The sequence below is a fragment of the Borostomias antarcticus genome (assembly GCF_949987555.1).
Source record: "Borostomias antarcticus genome assembly, chromosome: 15".
Lineage (NCBI taxonomy): Eukaryota > Metazoa > Chordata > Actinopteri > Stomiiformes > Stomiidae > Borostomias > Borostomias antarcticus.
Window position 1 is genome coordinate 19854066 of NC_140248.1, and position 11028 is coordinate 19865093.

Sequence of the window (11028 nt, forward strand, 5' to 3'; positions counted from 1 at the left end):
GAAGATCAGACACTGGAAACCAGCTCCCCAGCCAGGCTTCCTCCTGCACATTCAGAACCACTTCATTACACACTACGACTGTACTGTCTGTCTGTCCGTCTGTCCGTCTGTCCGTCCGTCTGTCTGTCTGTCTGTCTGTCTGTCTGTCTGTCTGTCTGTCTGTCTGTCAGCGTCCGTCCGTCCGTCCGTCTGTCTGTCTGCCTTTCTGTCCGTCTGTCTGTCTGTCTGTCTGTCTGTACGGCCATTAGTGAGAACAGAGTAGAAATGCTTAGGCGTAATCCGCCATAGTAGTATAGAAGACTGAGTGCTCTGCCTGGCATAGTAAACACGTCTAGAAGCCAACATCAAAGACTGCAGGTGTCCTCTCCAGTGGATTGCAGGCTCAACGCCTGGCATTTTCTGAAGCGTCGGGTCAATAATGTTTTTTTTAACACAGTTTTAAGCATTGATTGCGGCCTGTGAGAGATTTAATTGTCTCTGCGAGTGTGCGTTTGGGCGAGAGGAATTGCGCGTAGGGCTATTGAACACGGTAAAAAAGGTCAACCCATCACAACGCAGAATCGATGGCAAATGGTGTAATTTGCAATTGATCCCATTGACTAATTGGTTGTGCTCCAATTACACTGATGACGTCTCACACTTGGCTGAACATGTGATTCTGTTTTGGGAGGGGTCTCGGGGAATAACGAATGACTCTCCCTGACCCCTGGTGTTTCTTCACAGTATGCGCAGCGATTTGAGGCCGCTCGATACTTGATAATGATTTATTATGTTATAGCCTTTTATCCATCTTAGCGCTAGTGAGTGTGTTGGTAGGGCAGTGGAACTGCTTTAATCCAACAGCTACTGCGTGGATATTGACATAAGAAGCAGGCCAAAGTTGAATAATGTCTCTGCAATGTAGTCTCTCTTCGTGTCTCTCCAAGCCCCAGTTTCCGTCTCCCCTCTTGCTTCCACCGTGGCCCCCAAAAGGCTCTCAGCCCCTACCCTCCACCCCCCCCGGTTCTCTCCTCCAATCACACGCTCCGCGGCCCAGCGCAAGACCGTGGGGGTGCGTAGAGGGGAGAGAGAAGAAGATTTATGGCCAAAATTAAACGCGGAGACACGCACATCACGAGAGCAGGGGTGATGGGGTGGGGGCGGGGGGGGGGTCAGCGGAGAGGAGAACTGTGGAGGCGTGGGACCGCCATAGCTCATGAATCCTAATGCCGGCTCACTTATGAATCACATTTCTAAAGGGGGAGAGAGGAATGACAATACCGGACGAGTGATGAATTAGAAGCGTCTCTTCCTCTCCCACAGAAGGCTAGGCTACCTGTTAGCAGAGTGCACAGAGGCTGCCGGCAGACTGGGGCGTTTATAGTTATGGGCGGAACTGGACCGGGGGACCTTTAAAAGGGCTGCTTTAAAATAGAACGTGTCAAGTTCGGTTTTTAGTTTGAGCGTTCATAACGGCGGTTGGTTGTTTGTGAAGCCGACAGCTTGGGGCGGGAGGCTATTCACCGGAGGCCGCGGATCTCTTTGTCATGGCGGAGACAGGCCGCCGCGCTCACCGGAGCTCAAAGCCGTAAGGCCTATGCATCATCTCCGGCGATCATTGCTATTCTATCAGCGCATCACTTCTCATCCCCATCGGCCGCCTCATCTGGCGTATGCAAATGCGTCTGCTTTTGATACTTCAGGCTCTGTCTCCCAAAACCCATTGATGAATGCCTCGCCCCAACAAAGGCTCAGATTCCCTCAGAACGGGACGAGCATATGGAGACAAAAGAGGCGGAGACAGCCGAGCGTCCGTCCTTTCACGCCGTCTCCAGACCAGGTGTGGGGGCACGCAGCCAACGTTTCTGTCTCCGTCTGTGTGTTTCCTCCAGGCGGCCGGGCGTTTTGTCTCGTTGTCACGCCGTCAGCCCCTCGACAACGGGATGTTATCGGAGCCCGGCGCTAACGAGGCCGTCTGGCTCCACTCAGGTAAAGGTCAGAGTGCCCACCCCCCAACCAACCCCCCAAACCCCCAGACACAGCTCAGAGGACTGCCTGTCCGTTCATTTACACAGCCACTGCAGCAGGCTGCCACTATGCCTGTCTGACTCCCCTGTCTATGTGTCCATTCACACGGAAACATCTCCACAGCACATCCACCACCCTGCCTGCCTGTCTATCTGCCTGCCTGTCTGTCTGCCTGCCTGTCTCCCTGCCTGCCTGTCTCCCTGCCTGCCTGTCTGTCTGCCCACTGGGTCACCTGTGGACTAAACAGCCTTCCACTCTCTGCAGCTGGGGGTTGACATTGATCATCTTCTCAGCGTTGTTCTTCACCATCTCATTCAGTTCAGAGGCGACATGGTGGTGTGCTCCTCTGGCAGATGAACGAACTATATGTGATGCACCTCATCTAACCACACTGGAAATGCATGCTTGAAAGCAGATTTAGAAATAATGTGCCACTTACACACTTTCTTTGTTCTCTGTGTACTTATAATGTTCTTGCTCTACAACCCCAACGGTAATTCATGTAGAACGTAGATCAGAGTAAGAAGAGTCAATGGATATTATGTCAGTTTGAGGATCGTTATGATTGATCGCGTTCTGCGTAGTGAGGGTATTGAAGGAGTTGGAGCAGATATCCCCCAATGGCTAACATCCGCAATACCTCAATATGTTCACAGTTCTCCTTATAATAACATATTCTGGATCTCTTTTGCCTGTACATTGATCCGAGGACCAAATTATTGTTCCCTCTTCCCTCTTCCTCCCTCTCTCTCTCTCTCTCTCTCTCTCTCTCTCTCTCTCTCTCTCCGTCTATCCCCACTCTGAATGGTCTCAGGTTTGACCTCACCAAGGCTCCTGTGAGGTTCAGTATCAGTGTTGAGTGACCATGTCTTTCTCTCTCTCTCTCTCTCTCTCTCTCTCTCTCTCTCTCTCTCTCTCTCTCTCTCTCTCTCCCTCTCTCTCTCTCTCTGTGTCTATCCCCCCTCTGTCATCACAACATCATTTGAAGCAGAGCGATAATTACTGGCAGAGAAGAAGAGAGGAGGAGAGAGGTACAGAGAGAGGCTGCTGAGAGCGTATCGACCGTTTGACAGGGTGTTTTGTTTGGGCGTGCGTGAGGGAGGCCTCGTCTGTCCTCCAGGGGCTAAATTAAAAGTCAGCCTCCATGCATGAGAGAGTGAGTGTGGGCCTGGGCGGTGGGTGTAGCCTGGGGAGGCTGTGCCAGGTGGAGCGATGGGGAGGGCCTGCTTCCTGGGGATCATGTGCCACCCGGGAGAAGGATGGCTGATGCTCGGGCAGCCGTGTGATTGACAGCTCCTAACGCTTGGCGCTGGGGAGCCAGGGGAGGGTCCTAGAGAGTGGATTAGGAGGATAATGGTGTGGAAGCATCATGAAAACAGGATGAGCTTTTGTTTTACATTTTCTGGATCGCCTCTTGTCAAAGAGGTCTCAATTATAACAGCAGCTATAATGTGTGTGTGTGTGTGTGTGTGTGTGTGTGGCTGTGTGTGTTCACCTGCCTGTGTGTAAGATATATCCTTCAGCTGAGGTACTGCCGTGCTCTCCGGCTCTTAGACTGACAGGTGTGGAGGTCGATATACCTCAGCTCAATAATGCAGAGAGAGAAGTTCACACACAAGTGGGGAAGAGTAAATTTCAGCGCCTCCAAAAACCGCAGCAGCTCTCTGACAGGAGTGGATGTGAAGAAATGCCAACGCTTTGGGGGAAAAAGCGCGATTCACCACAGAAATCCTGAGAGCATTGTGACAGGGCTGGTCTTTGAGCTGTGATAGGTCAGATAGCTGGCTTCCATCAATGTCTGAGCCACGTACGGTTATTGAATGTTAGCTGTCTGTCTTATATTGAGGAGGAGCTCTCATAGAGGCCCATCAGACCAAACTGAGCTGGTGAGGTTTAACAGATTGCCTTATGAATTATTTATCTCTATCAAGGTCTGTCTTGTTGAAAACCAGAAGTGAATGTTTTTACTTTTAACCCGGGCTTACCTTGGATTCAGGAAACTGGATTATATTCTGGGCAATTTCATCCGATTTCTTGTTTTGGGTTATTCATTCCTAGATATGATTCATTTTGTTTGATCAATATCTGTCTTTCGGATCTTAGAAGTGTAGCATTCAAATGCTAGTACAGGTTTATAGGACTGTTATGTCTTTCTTTGATTTGAGGGATTCACCTGCAGATTTGTCTGAGAGAAAAACCCTCCTCCTGTAATCTAGTGTGTGCTTCAGTGGCATGCGCATTGTTGAGCAAACTGTGAAGCTTTGGAGCTTAGAGAAACAGCTGAACGCTCTGTTCTCCCGCTGCTAGTAGGACCAGCCGGTAAGCACAGGACCCTGTCATTTATCCTCCGTCAATCGTCAAGGTAACTCTCACCAAACGACTGTGGGAGACAACAATCCCTATGTCAGCAAGTCCACAACGGGCGCAGTTTCTTGCTGAAGACACATTATTTTCTTTAAGCTGACATGCACGCACACACGCATGCGCACACACTACACACTTGGGGCATCAATAAGGTATTCATATTTAAATTCCAACTGTAAATGTCTTTACTATCGGTGGAAGTATGATGGAGTTGAAGCCTAGACGGCCAGATGGATCCAGTTATGTGTTTTGGAATGCAGAGCGTCCCCATCGTTGGTGGTCTGTTCCAGGGGCCTGCGCTGTGAGTGGTTGACAGTCCGTATGCGCAGCAGTGGCAGGAGGCGGGGCCCTGGTTCTGCTGAGTTAGGTCAGGAGTCTCCACGCTGCTAATCTGATCAAACCGGTAAATAGCTGAGAGAATCTGCTGACACTGCAAGGAGCGTCTTTAAACTTCTACTACTCTGACCTTGTCAAAGGATTCACGCGTTTGACGGATGCGTGTCTGTGCGTGCGTGTGTGTGTGTGTGTGTGTGTGAGAGAGAGAGTGAGGGGGGGGTGAGTAGTTGAGAGAGAACGAGAGATTGAGAGAGAAAGAGAGAGAGAGAGAGAGAGAGTGCATGCAGTGGTTCTCTTATAAAGGGAGCAGACGGCGTTATAGTGAGAGTTGCAGTGAATGCGAGATTATGGGATGTGACACTTTGCTGAACGGTAGTATGTGAAGGTCATGTGGTGAGATTAATAACTCCTCTTTCTACACCTCCAGCTATATCAGTTTCACCAGCCATGGAGGCCATATCAGAGATTTAGTGATCAGAGAGAGAGAGAGGGGGGGAGAGACAAATGCTGTGGGTATCTCCTAGTCTTATTGCTCCCCAGTGTTTTAACACCGTATCAGATGATTAGGATGGTAGAACTGAAGGGAAAGTCTACCCCCTGTTTGGTGTCCCTGGAAGAACACTCACCATTCCTGGTGTGGAGGGTCGTCGGCTCGAGACGCCTCTGTATTCCACCTGACCGCCGGGAGGATGGGAGGGAGGGACGGATAGAGGTGAAAGAGAGAAAGGGAGGGAGAGGGAGGTGAGAGGGAGACCAGGAACGAGACAGAGGTTAGAGAAAGGGAGCGAGGGAGGGAGGGAGAGATGGAGGTGAGAGGGAGGGAGAGATAGAGGTGAGAGGGATAGACAGAGGGAGATAAAAGTGAGAGGGAGGGAGAGATAGAGGGAGGGAGGGAGGGAGGTAGAGGTGAGAGGAAGAGAGGGACCACCTGTCCTGGTTTGCGTCCAGCGTACGGCGCTAGCTAGCTAGGTCACCCTGAGTAAGGACATCTGCTATAGCCAAATACATGGAGTGGACTAATACAATTATAAATGGGTGCATTGGATGACTTCCAAGTTTGTAAAAAAAAAAAAAGTACCTGGATGTTTCACTGACATTGATTTGACACGACCACGTCTCCTCTGGTGAGGAACACTGGTTCAGACAGGGCTTTGTCAAGTCAAGCTTTAGAGGCTGGAGGTTTACCTTTGACGTTCTTTTTTATCAGCTTGGGGGGATGTCATCCGACGCAATCTGACTCAATCTTGACCTTTAGATATTGCACGTTTCAGAGTTTAATTGTGATATCAAATCAAATAATTAGAAATACTGTAACTTGCAGGCCTCCTTCAAGAGTCGGAGCTGGTTGGAGTGGCTTGCATCGAGATAGCGTAATGCTATATTCCTCTTTATCATATTGATAAAGAGGAATTATCATATTGATAAAGAGGAATATAGCATTACGCTATCTCGATGCAAGCCACTCCGGCCGGCACCGAGTCATGAAGGAGGCCTCCAAGCTATTTCTGTCTAATTATTTGATTTAATGAAAATATGATGGAGATAAGAATGTGCCTGTTCATCTATAATGAGTCACATCAGCCCAGTTCCGAGAACGTTCTGGAGCGCGCCAGAAGGAACACGATGAGGGCAGTAGTTATGTTTAATCATTTTAATGCCCTTTATACATTCAAAGCAAAATTATTCAACTTTGATTAATTCGATTTATTTTTCCATTTTATCTGATTAAGACCTTTTTTGGGTACCAACATAAATTCTGATAAATACGGAAGATTTTTATAACAAATCAAAACCTTAGAGAGACATGCGGTGTTGAGCTGAGGTGCGGGATAACTTCCACACACCAGGAACCAGGCTACAGTCTACCACTCTGAAATAACACAAAGGACTGACAATAACAACAAAGAACAACAAAGAACACAGCGGTAATCTGAAGACAATTGAAATAAATGGCCCGATAAGAAAGCCATTTGCTGAATCACAGTGAGATTATTGAATATTGACATAATGTCATCCTAATTACCACAGTGTTACATGGTGAGGTAAGATAATAATAATAGATATCTGACATGTAAGAGGAAATAGATGAGTGTGTGTGCGTGCGTGTGTGTGCGTACGTGTGTGTGTTCACTGTAACGTAGGGAGCTGTATGTGTATGTGTAAGGTACTATACAGTAGACAGGTGCTTCAGTGCATGTGCTTGTGTGAAAGAAAGAGAGATTGTGCATGCATGTGTGTCCTTTGTTGTGGCCGACAATAGCAGACGTTCTAGGGAGCCTGTGTGAAGGACTGGCTGCCTCCATTATGCTCTGCCTTCTTTCCCTGCTCTCTTCTCTGTCCCATTAAATCATTATCCAGTCCAAACACACTCACACACAGACAGGTCTCACAGTGGCCATGGCTTCTAACATCAAATTACTTCAAAGGCTGCTGGCCCAAAAATGGCTTTACCTCAAAGGGGCTGCAGGCAAGGGAGCGGCATTAGGAGGCAGAGAGACTCGCCTGCTATCCCCCCGTCTCCTGTCAGTCAGCCATTGTTAAGGTACAGAAACCCTCAGCTCCACAGAAGATAACGGAGACAACAGGTCAGGAATTCCAATTAGCACCGCTGACATCATTATGCAGAATGCTACCAGATTCATCTCAGCTGAATCAAATGAGATGAGCGGTTAGTCACGTGAGAATAGAAGTGCCATAATTGATGTAGAATACTATTTAATAATCTATTCAATTACTTTGGCATTAGCAAGAGTCCGCCTGGAGTGCCAGGTGGGCTAGGCTCGCATTTTGGGGATCAACCTATTGATTCTTCTGTTGTGCCAGACAAAAATAGTCAAGTGCAGAAAAGAAATTGGAATAATTTCAAAATCGTTGTTGGACCCTGGTCTGTGTGTCTCACAGTCTCGCCATCCTCTGTCTTGTTATTGTTACAGCTTGCCAATCCTTCTCACTGATGCCATAGTGCTGCTCATGACATGGTAGATGCAGCAATGTCTCCACCAATCAGAGAAGTTGTTGTTGGCATCCTTGCCCCAATAGCAGACCCTAGGACTACAACTGGCTAAATTGACTCTGATTGAGAGGAGACACTGATTGTTTGATTGGTTTCCACTTGCCTTGTTAGTCTATGTATATACAGTATAGCCTACATGTAGCTCCCCTCTTGTCCTTTGTCTGTTCATTATGTGCTGTAGCGGTGCGTTGTCCCTGGTGTTTCCTGTCCCTGGTGTTTCCTGTCCCTGGTGTTTCCTGTCCCTGGTGTTTCCTAGCCCTGGTGTTTCCTAGCCCTGGTGTTTCCTGTCCCTGGTGTTTCCTGTCCCTGGTGTTTCCTGTCCCTGGTGTTTCCTGTCCCTGGTGTTTCCTGTCCCTGGTGTTTCCTGTCCCTGGTGTTTCCTGTCCCTGGTGTTTCCTGTCCCTGGTGTTTCCTGTCCCTGGTGTTTCCTGTCCCTGGTGTTTCCTGTCCCTGGTGTTTTCTGTCCCTGGTGTTTCCTGTCCCTGGTGTTTCCTGTCCCTGGTGTGTCCTGTCCCTGGTGTTTCCTGTCCCTGGTGTTTCCTGTCCCTGGTGTGTCCTGTCCCTGGTGTTTCCTGTCCCTGGTGTTTCCTGTCCCTGGTGTTTCCTGTCCCTGGTGTTTCCTGTCCCTGGTGTTTCGGTGTTTCCTGTGCCATCTTGTAAGTTTGTAAGCTTTGCCTTTTGTTCTACGCTTGTTGAGTGTGTACATTGGTTTTATTGTTTAGTCTTTGGTTTAGTTTTTTGTCCCTTGTGGTGCCTTTATTTTAATAAACATTTTGTGGAAACTGCTGAAACCTCACTGTGTTACATGCACCTGTGACCTTTACATTGCAACCCTTGTGATTGCTGAAGTCATAGTGTGAAACTATCTATGGTTTCTCACTTGGCAGGTAGCTCAAGAAAGATCATGACTTGCTCTTGGTGTAACGTGAGTTCATGCCCAGGGTGATGCATAGTAAAATTGTGAATGCATACTCATTGTGATGATTTTAAAGATATTTCAAAGTTTTTAATCATGGTCTGGGCTGGGCAGTTCTGCTGACAGACTTGTGCATTTGTCATTTGTCTCATCTTCCTTCTCTTCTCATCTCATGCACACTTCCCCATAGTTTCATTGAATTTAGCTATTAGCCTTTATGCACATTTTTGTTCTTAGGTGGGTATCCCAGTATAGTTTTACTGCATATTTTAAAAAATGTGTTAGTTTGTCACTCTAGTAGATGGAACATGCTTAGAGTAGCTTCAAGCTCCAGTAGATCAGGCCAGCCTGTTCCTAATTTGTAGCAGTTACAGTACTCATGGTTTCATCTTGTTTGCACCTCATCTGACCAGTCTTTTGTCTGCTTACATCTCTCTTAATCAGTCCTACCTGTGTTCAATCCAATCAATTCACTGATTCCATGCTCACTCCAGAATCCCATAACTCATTCCCATCACAGCAGGTAGGCCTACTAAAATGTTAATCCAAGATTCCTACGGTGTACAGTCCAGCCGGAAAGTCACTTTCATCTTCTCAACGTTTTATTACGTTACAGACGTATTCAACAATAGTTTGATAGTCCATAAAGTTTTTGTGCTAATTTATTAAAAATCAAAATCTAAAATATACATACATAAGTGTGCACACCCTTTGATATGACAACCAAAAGTTAGCTGAGGTGCATTGATACTACTTGAGATGTTTCTACAACTTAATTGGAGTCCACCTGTGATAAATTAAATCGATTGGACATGATTGGAGATTGCCAACACCTGCTTATTTACTGTAAGTTCCCACAGTCAGAGCAAACTCCAAGCCATGGGGTCAAAGGAATTCAGAAACAGGATTGTGTCGAGTCATGGATCTGGAGAAGGGTACGTAAAACAATTCTGCAGCTTTACAGGTCCCAAAGAGCACAGTGGCCACCATCATTCGTAAATCGAAAACGTTTGGAACCACCAAGAATCTTCGTAGACCTGGCCGCCCGGCCAAACTGAGCGATAGGGGAAGACGGGCCTTGGCCAGGGAGGTGAGTAGGAACCCGAGGGTCACTCTGACAAGAGCTCCAGTGTGTCATTGTAGAGATGGGGGAACCTTTCAGAAGATCAACCATCTAGGCATCACTCCACTAATCAGGCCTTTATGGTAGAGTGGTCAGACGGAAGCCCCTCCTTAGTAAAAGGCACATGACAGCCCGCTTGGAGTTTGCCAAAAGGCACCTAGAGGACTCTCACACCACGAGAACAAAGATTATCTGGTCTAATGAAACCAAAATTGAACTTTTTAGCCTGAATACCAAGCGTCAAGTCTGGAGGAAAGGCACTGCTCATCACCGAGCTAATACCATCCCTACAGTGAAGCATGGTGGTGGCAGTATCATGAAAACAGTTTTTCAGCAGTGGGAACGGGGCGACTAGTCCTGATAGATACACACACACACACACACACACACACACCAATTAACCAATTAAACCAATGTGGCGTTCGGTTGTTTGAGCTAGATACAGCAATCAGATCTCACTGGAGACACATTAATACCACGTAAATGTAATCAGGATAAATCATATCTAGATACAATCTGGATACAAGACACATTTTAATGCCAGGTGTAAATGTATACTGTACATGCATACATACACACACACATACATACACACACACACACACATACATGCATACATGCATACATGCATACATACATACATACACACACATACATGAAGGCTGCCACAGGCCTCGTGTGATTTAAGAGAACGTTCTTTTGTAGAGGAAGCAAAGGCCAAACTGTAAGCTTCTCACTTGCCTCAACAAGAACATAACCTTCCCTTGGTGTGTATGGAGTTCAAGAACATAACCTTCCCTTGGTGTGTATGGTTGTGAGTTCAACCTTCCCTTGGTGTGTATTGTTGTGAGCTCAAGAACAACCTTCCCTTGGTGTGTGTGGTTGTGAGTTCAAGAACATAACCTTCCCTTGGTGTGTGTGGTTGTAACCTTCCCTTGGTGTGTATGGTTGTGAGCTCAACCTTCCCTTGGTGTGTATGGTTGTGAGCTCAACCTTCCCTTGGTGTGTATGGTTGTAACCTTCCCTTGGTGTGTATGGTTGTGAGTTCAAGCTTGGTGTGTATGGTTGTGAGTTCAAGCTTGGTGTGTATGGTTGTGAGTTCAAGCTTGGTGTGTATGGTTGTAACCTTCCCTTGGTGTGTATGGTTGTGAGTTCAAGCTTGGTGTGTATGGTTGTGAGCTCAAGCCCCGAGCCATGCAGAATAAACATGCTCATGCCTACTCAGGCATTGCACTGTTTGGATTTTAGGCACATGATTTTATTAAAGAT